The sequence below is a fragment of the Zingiber officinale genome, chromosome 5B (assembly GCF_018446385.1).
Source record: "Zingiber officinale cultivar Zhangliang chromosome 5B, Zo_v1.1, whole genome shotgun sequence".
In the NCBI taxonomy this organism is placed as follows: Eukaryota; Viridiplantae; Streptophyta; class Magnoliopsida; order Zingiberales; family Zingiberaceae; genus Zingiber; species Zingiber officinale.
The window spans coordinates 87,273,952-87,281,405 of NC_055995.1; positions in this window are offsets into that span (position 1 = coordinate 87,273,952).

Genomic DNA, 7,454 nt, shown 5'->3' on the forward strand with positions numbered 1-7,454 from the left:
GAACCAAACCAAACCAAAGACTAGCAAAAACAAACCAGGCCGCCGGCAAGCGTGAAGCCCACGAGCTGGGGCTCGGCCCGCGCATGAGTGTAGATCCCCTTAACTTTACTAAGCAAGGATGGAAGGGCTCCATATATAAGGTCTTCCAACCTTCTTAGCTTAGCAATGTGGGACTAAGTGCATACACATATGCATTACCATAACAACAACAAAAACCAAGGAAAATAGTTTGAATTAAAAATACAAAACTCAACAAATTGCACCAATAATCTATCCCCCTTTTGATATTTGATAATATGTTTAAGTTGGCTAACTTATTAGTCAAACTTCCTTCTTCATCCTTCTTCTCATGTCAAAAGCATAAGTTAAGGTTTCCTAACTTAAATCCTACATTCTCTTTCTTTGGCACATATCAAAAATCTTTTCTCAAGATCCATTCATCTTAAACTTCCAACATCACAATGGAGATTCCCAATCTTCCATTGTCTACAATGCTCAACCTTGAGCATTCACCCATCTTCTTTCTTCTCAATCCCTCCTTTCATATCCAATTCATGTCTTTAAGGTGGTCATCCCCTCAAAACATACTTCAACTTCTATCATTGTACCAATTAGGGGTGCAAATGAATCAAGCTGGCTCGCGAGCTTTTCGAGCCGGCTTGAAAAATATTTGATTCATATTTGAAATTATTGAATTCGAGATGAACTCGAACATGTTCAAAGTTTGTTTCAAGCCAAAATCGAGCCCAAATTATATTGTTCGATAGTTAGCGAGTTGCTCCCGAGCCTTAATATTTTATTAATATATGTTAAATATATATTAAATAAATAAATTTTGAGCCTTCTGAGTACCTATTTTCAAGTAATAATTCGAATAGTTTGTGAACATGTTCGAATCTTTTGAGCCAAACTTGAACCCAAGCCCTAATTCGAACCAAACTCCAACAAAAAATTTTGAAGTTTTCTAGCTCGAACTCGAATATACCAATTTCGAGCCGAATTCAAGCCTTAGATTTTTCTACATATTCTGTTCGATTCGACTCGATTATGAATATGGAGGTGATAGTAACAAACTACTATCCCCTAAGTAAATGCAAGTAAGAAAAACTTTTACCAACAACAAGTAGTAGAATAATAAACTTTGGTTTTTGAAGAGTCTCTCGGAGTTGTAGAAGCAAGAGTTGCACTTTCTAAGTAGCAGGAGTGAGATGAAGCGTTGTAAGAGTTGAATGTTCAGCCTTTAACCTCGAGGCTCCTTTTATAAGTTTTTTACTTCAGTTGACCAAAAGACTAAACTTCTTTTCGGTCGACCAAACTCTACAATTTGCCAAACTTCATGTCTAGGTTCACAATCTGCCGAGATCATATCTTCCACTAAATTTGTCGAATTCAAGCCTTAGATTTTTCTACATATTCGGTTCGATTCGGCTCGATTATGCATATGGAGGTGATAGTAACAAACTACTATCCCCTTAAGTAAATGCAAGTAAGACAAACTTTTACCAACAACAAGTATTATGCATATGGAGGTAACAAACTTCACCTCCATATGCATAATCGAGCCGATTTCGAGCCTTAGATTTTTCTACATATTCGATTCGATTCGGCTCGATTATGCATATGGAGGTGATAGTAACAAACTACTATCCCCTTAAGTAAATGCAAGTAAGAAAACTTTTACCAACAACAAGTAGTAGAATAATAAACTTTGGTTGTCAAAGAGTCTCTCGGAGTTGTAGAAGCAAGAGTTGCACTTTCTAAGTAGCAGGAGTGAGATGAAGTGTTGTAAGAGTTGAATGTTCAACCTCTGACCTCGAGGCTCCTTTTATAAGTTTTTTACTTTAGTCGACCGAAAGACTAAACCTCTTTTGGGTGACCAAACTCTAGAATTTGCCAAACTTCACGTCCAAGTTCACAATCTGTCCAGATCGTATCTTCCACTAAATTTGCCTTTATCGGTCAACTGACTCCCTATTTGGTTGACTAAATATCTAAATTTCCTTTTGATTCTCGACCTGATCTTATCAAATCTTCTCTTGCCAAATGTGTTCGGTCAATCAAACCTATGTTTGGTTCACTAAATTCTATTATTTCCTTTATTGTTTGATCCAAACTTATCTGAACTTTGGTTACCAAAATAGAATTGGTCGATTGATCATGTTTTTGGTCGACCAAAATAAGATTTCCTTCTTTGACTCAATTTGAATATGATCTGATCTCATCACTTGGTATCGGTTGACTGAACCATTTTGTTCGGTCGACCGACTCTTTAATCACATAAAATTTTATTTTTCTACTAAATAAAATTAGCATAGTATAATAATAATGATCGGGTAAAACAGAGTAAATATCAGATAAATATATATGCATTAATACGATAGTTAGGACTATCTAATATCAACTTAGAAATCTCAGTAAGTTTTTTCAGTCAGATCAATGCTTAAGACTTATCCAATCGGGACACGATCTTACTGCACTTCATTTTAGGAGCTTACCTTAACTTACCCTCTAAACATCTGGTTCTCCGAACATATTTAGACTTCATCTTTTACTTAGTGTTTGATTGACCCACTGAGATTTTCCTTACTTGATGTCTAGTCCAAATGATATGTCAAGTATAATGTCATATTAGCTCATCTAGTATTTGATTCTTCTGATCCACTAAGACTCCTTCCTAGTGTTTGATCATCTTAACCCACTAGGTCTTTCTGATACTTAATGTCTGGTCTTCCTGGTCGATTACAACTTTTATGTTTAGGGACCTGCACACTTAGTTTACCAATTAACATATAATGTCTAACTTTAAATTATTTTTCATATATCAAAATATTTGTTCGATTATTGGTGCTGACTGCAACACTAACCATCTCTCCTTTTTTATGTTTGATAATATTTTAAAGTTTTAGGAAAAATACCTTCACAGCATAATTTAACATGCTTTGAATCAAATATAAATATCTAAAGCAGTTAATCTTAGACTAAATTGATAATTTACTCTAAGCAAAAATAATAAGTGATTAGTTCATATACTTAAGTGTTCAATTTGTATATCATTAACTTAAGCTTACCTTTAATCTAAGTTCACTTTAAACTTTCTCCTCCTTGACATACATCAAAAAGAAAATACTGACAAAAGAGAGTAATGTTGGTTCTGCAATAATAAGATAAGTAGATAATTTTCAAAGATGATTGTAGACAAAGCATGTAAAAGACAAACTAAACATGCATAACCAACATAAGTCAAAACATAATCAAGTCAAACTGCAAGATAACTGAATAGCATGGAGTGAAATGAAAGTACTTAGTAATCCAACTATAAAATAATATAGCAAAATAAAGCCTAGATAAATCAGGATTTATGATGGAGGAGGCTACCGACTCATGTGCCAAGCTCTAATAAAGTCAAACATCTCAGGCTGATCTTTTACTAGGTTATCAAATCACTCATTCATATGTTCGTTCAGTTGCTAAAATCCTTCTTGCATCTCCTCTATCTATGTCTAGTGTATCGATCATCCAACTATAGAAAGACTACATGGATTGAAGGGAGTATATCGATAGGTGCATGCATCAGTAGGCTCCGTAGCTAGCTGAGCAATTGGCTCCTCGTCTTCCGTCTCCTCAACACGAGGTGCATGTGGATGATGATTTTTAAATATTAGGGCCTGGCCTCTCGTTTCTATCCCAGCCAAGGACAATTATCTAATGCCTATTTTATCAAAATAAATGGATATAGGTTTGATATTTCCTATTGCTGTGTTAATGCTGAAGAAACCTAGTAATGATGTGATGACGTGATAATATACCATGTGGACTCTTCTGGAGGAACTAAAACTAGAATAATGAATGATGGTCTTAAACACCCATAAACCTATGTCAATCTCAAGTCAATGTTTAAGAGCATACAAGAGAAATAAATGTAGGGTCTAATAATAGATTGATTTTTGTGGCTAGAGGCAAAATACAATCGATAATTTCTTTATAAAAACATTATCTTGAGAACGTAGGTCAACAGAGCCATAACATAGAGTCCAAAGTAAGATGATGGTAAGATTCAAGTAAAACCTAGGGAAAGTGATAAAATGTGCCATTTGTTACCAAGTATGAAGAAAAGTTCGGACCAAGTCAACAGGAAACAAAAAGTCAAGATATGCAATTTTAGTTTTATAATGAAATTCATCAATTTGCTAGAGATTGTTATAAAATTCAACACATAACTCAAAATTGATGAAATTTATGCAGGTGAGTTGATCCAATAAAGCATAGTGGTTGAAGATTTCCATCACATCATGGCAATATATGGTAAAAAATGGCATGTCAATGTACCGGGTTCCTATATGATCAAATGTCTTGGTTGAAAATGGCTGTCTTGATTCTTCAGCGGGGAACCTACAGTTTTGGCTAAGATTAGATGTGTCAGCTTCATCATGAATAGCTTGATGTGTCTTTTCGGCTAAAAATGAATGAAATAAGTAAATAAAGACAAACTAATTGAAGGTGAAGTCAAGAGTCATTACCAAGGCATTTTGATGATTGTCCGGCTTTGGAAACTTTTGGACAACTTCAAAAATTGATTTTCAGCTCTGGAAACAAAAAGAGGAGAGAAAATTTAAAAATATAAAGGTTTTATTCTCTCCATCGCCATTTTTATAGAACTTTATCGATTGACCGAACTGGAATATTAGTCGACCGATCCATTAAATGTTGTGATGATTTTAGGATTTCTTGGTATGAGTTTTAAGAATTTGGTCTACTGATAGTATTATTAGTTGACCGATAGTTTTAGGTTTTGTCACCTTTTTATGATTTTGAGATTTTATCAATCGATCGATATTTTATCCAGTTGATTGATACATCAAATTAATGGCTAAAGATATCATGATTTTAATTGGTCATGTATGTTCGATCAGCTAAAAATTTAAGTTTGGTCGACCAAACACTTACTTTTTTGAAAATATTTGAAAAAAAAAATATTTTTCTAAGTAAGTTGTTTTAAACTATCTCATCTAAAAATTTATTCTTAAGGAAAGTCTAATCTCTTTTTTCTTTTCTAAATCTCCCCCTAAGTCATTGCTTATTTTATTAAAGATGATTTCTTTATTTTGGTTTGATTCAGAATTTTTGATATTTTCTTCATCAAATATGATGTTTGTTAGTTTTATTGGTGTAGTTTGCACTAATAATCAAACTTAAATTTTGATTTATGATCAAGGTTAAAGTTAGACTTATGCTTTAACCTATTTACTAAGTTTGGAGGACCAAAAGACTTGATGGGACCTGACACCAGGCTAAAGTCCAATTAGAAACTGGCAAGAAGTCCAAATAGATTAATATCTGCCAGGAAGTTCAATTGGGTTTACAAGACCTGATAACTAGCTGAAATCCAGATAGGGCATCTAGTAAAAAGACTAGGTGGGTCAAGAGTTGAGTAAGTTTGCAATGGTAAGTGAAGTAAGTATTGGAGGAGAGAGATCTAGTGAGAACGAGCCACAGTGGGACTGTAGGCGCTATTCCAACTTAGATTCATTTTGAAAGTCTAAGTTGAGACCATGACTAAATCTTAGTCTTGATAAGACAGGATCTAATTAATACTTATTTTTTATATTATGCTTATTGTGCTAACTCTATGGTTCAAGAAATCGAATCTGCAAGTTAGTTGGAAAAAGGACTTCCAAGCACCCCAGAAGGGTCCAAGCGCCCGAAGGTCCGAGCTCCCTAAGTGGGCCTAGGTGCCTGGATTGGGCCGAACCTATCCACATGTGTAGTTGAGTTGGCACACTCTGATTTGTCAACCCATGTTAGAGTCCAAGGACCCAGGGTTGGTCCAAGCACCCAGGATTAGATAGAGGAAAGATAGATAGAGCTTCATCGAAGTACAGCCACGTCAGCGGTCCAGATGCCCCAGGGTGGTCCAGGCGTCGAGAGTTGGATAACTCAGCGTCAAAGCAGGATCGGATAGTCTCTAGTGGAGGCACCCGGGGTGGTCCAGGCGCCTGAAAAGTCTTATAAAGAAGCTTCAACCAGAAGCAGCAAAACATCAATTCAGATAACAATTTAGTGCTTCCTCGACCGTCCGACTCCTTTAACTTCATACTACTACTATGCTACGACACTACTACACTCGACTACTGCATAAGGACATACATCTATATATATGCTCTACTTGTTGAATATCCAATAAAAATACCCTCATTTGATTTAGATGTAAATTTTTCTAGATAATCTTTAGTGTTTAATATATAAACTTCACACCCAAAAACTCTTAAGTATTTTAGAGTTGGTATTTTATTGTAATAAATTTCATAAGGTGTTTTATTTATGTTTTTATTTATTGTGATTCTATTTTGTACATAACAAGATGTACTTATTGGTTCAGCCCAAAGATAGTTAGGTAAATTATACTCATGTAACATTATTCTTGCAGCATCTTGTAAAGTTCTATTTTTTTTCTTCTACAATTTTATTTTGTTAAGGTGTTCTTGGACTTGAAAATTCATGATGATATTCATTATCTAGACAAAATTTATTGAACCTATGATTTTCGAATTCTCCTCTATGGTCACTTGTAATCCTTTTAATTTTTATATCTTTTATTTTATATCAATTTACATAAATTAACAAATTGTTCTAGTGTTTCAGTTTTATATTTTAGAAATTTTACCCATGTAAACCTATAAAAGTTATCAATTATTACTAAATAATATTGTTTACCATTTAATGATTTTCTTCCATGTGTATCAAACTAGTCTAAGTGTAGTAGTTCAAGAATTGAACTTGTTCGATGTTGATTTATTGGATTATGTGTAAATTTGGTATGTTTTCTTTGTTGACAAACATTATATATTTTATTTTCCAAGGTTTTTAATTTAAGTAATCCTTTTACTAGTTTACTTTTACTTAGTTTTGATACATTGCTAAAGTGGATGTGGGCCCGTCTTTTATGCCACAATCATTTTGTGCCACAACCAACTTTCCTCTTGTTGTGTCAAGAGACACTTATGTAAAGAGCTAGGTAAGTTTATAGTGTAAATGCTGTTTTGCATGCCTTTCTTTTAAAGTTATATTAAAACCTTTAATTAAGCATTCATTAGCATAAAATTCTACAACATAACTTAGGTCACATAATTAACTAATATTAAACAAATTGAAATCAAAATTATCAACAAGTACATTTTTGTAAATAATAAAATTAGACTTAAGTTCAATGTTATCTGGCCTAATTATCTTAAATTTTCTATTATTTCAAAAGACTACTTATCCTAGGTTCTCGAGTTTTAACTTGGTAAAATTTTAACGATCTCTAGTCATATGTCTGGAGTATCCATTATCCAGCATCCATTAATTTAGAGTTCCTATACATAAAGTAGGAATTTTCTAGCTAAAGTGTTGGTTAACTTAAATTACCTTATTCATGCCACTATTTCTAGGTTTTCAACAAATGGTAACTTTATGGT